Source organism: Diaphorina citri, unplaced genomic scaffold, assembly GCF_000475195.1.
Source record: "Diaphorina citri unplaced genomic scaffold, Diaci psyllid genome assembly version 1.1 scaffold11184, whole genome shotgun sequence".
In the NCBI taxonomy this organism is placed as follows: Eukaryota; Metazoa; Arthropoda; class Insecta; order Hemiptera; family Psyllidae; genus Diaphorina; species Diaphorina citri.
Window position 1 is genome coordinate 1 of NW_007388556.1, and position 1714 is coordinate 1714.

General features: G+C 41.5%; 1 long non-coding RNA gene across 1 annotated transcript; it reads left to right on the top strand.

Moving 5' to 3' along the window:
* Positions 1 to 111: 111 nt before the first annotated feature.
* LOC113472970 lies at positions 112 to 1673 on the top strand. Its single transcript, XR_003395083.1, has 2 exons — positions 112 to 220; positions 1622 to 1673. It is a non-coding gene; the product is annotated as an uncharacterized LOC113472970 (long non-coding RNA).
* Positions 1674 to 1714: the final 41 nt, after the last annotated feature.

Genomic DNA, 1714 nt, shown 5'->3' on the forward strand with positions numbered 1-1714 from the left:
GAACCAAAGTTGGTTCAACGTAGCGGGCAAGCGTTATTAGCTGATAAATTATTTAATGCGAGTTGTGATGAATTATTTAATGAGTAATGCGAGTTGTGTGTTGATATTTTCAGAAGCAGCTGAAGCATCACAGGAAGATGTTCACAGTGGTTTAGATGAGTCTTCAGACTTCTGTCCTGTCATTTCCAGTGTCACGTCTCTCAAGACTGCTGCCGCCTTTGTAAGTAACTCTTTTTTTGTGGCTCCTTCTTTTTTGATAGGAGAAAGCCAGCCGTTCCGAGGACGAACATTATCTCTAAAATCCGCCTCCTCGGGCGGAAATCAAACCCGCGGCCTTGCGCTCACAAGGCAAACGCACTACCAACCAAGCTAACTAGGCTGGCGTATTACTATATTTAATACGAACAGTTTTTTTCGTGTGCATTGTTGGTGTATAAAGTAGACATTTTCACATGGATGAACTCTTTTTTTTTGTGGCTCCTTCTTTTTTGATAGGAGAAAGCCAGCCGTTCCGAGGACGAACATTATCTCTAAAATCCGCCTCGGGCGGAAATCAAACCCGCGGCCTTGCGCTTACAAGGCAAACGGACTACCAACCAAGCTTACTAGGCTGGCGTATTACTATATTTAATACGAACAGTTTTTTTCGTGTGCATTGTTGATGTATAAAGTAGAAATCTTCACATGGATGACAGTATTTTATTTCGTGTGAAGACTCTGAATGTTTAGTGTAAAATTGTAGATTGACCAGAGTCAAGATCGAAATTAGTGATGAAACTTTCGGTGTAGCCAGAGAATTGAAATAAAACTGGTGACCAAGATCGAAATTAGTGATGAAACTTTCGGTGTAGCCAGAGAATTGAAATAAAACTGGTGACATACCTGCCTCAGTGGCGTGGTGAAGAGGTTTGACAGAGGGAACTGTAACTGCTATGGTCTTATCGTCCCGAAATCGAAGAGAGAAGGAAGACAAATTGAAATAAAACTGGTGACATACCTGCCTCAGTGGCGTGGTGGTCAAAACGCTCGCTTGGTAAACTGGAGGGCGTGAGCTCAATCCCAGCCGAGGCATGGAATTTTATCCTCAATATAATTTGAGAATTTGACCACAATAATGGTAGTAGCCTACTGCTGAAGTAAAGGGACTTTTCAGTCCTATGCGAGCAGTATAAATAAGCACTATTATTATTATAACTCCTGAACGGTTTCTCTGATTTTAATTAAATTTGACTGTGTCTCTGAGATGGGTTTGGTGGGTTGGGCCTATCGATCCCATTTTTTTTGGGGGGGGGGGGGGGGGTAGGGCTCATAATAAAAATAAAATACTGTCATCCATGTGAAAATGTCTACTTTATACACCAACAATGCACACGAAAAAAACTGTTCGTATTAAATATAGTAATACGCCAGCCTAGTTAGCGATATTGAACTATTGGTTTGATTACCAACCTCACTGGTACAGTTGTTAACGCGTTGGACTTTGGATCTAGGGGTTGGTGGTTCGAGTCCAAGTCATGTCATAAAATTTATCTAGGTGTAATAATGGGGGAATGATAATTTTGACAAGCATTTAAATATGCTTTACACAACTAAAAATTGGTTCCTATTGGTTCGATTGCAGAGTGCTGAAGAGTCTACTCCTAGTACCAACGTACCGACCTCGTCCTTCGCCATAGCTAATCCGCTCAACACAGAGTCTCCCATCATGGTGCAA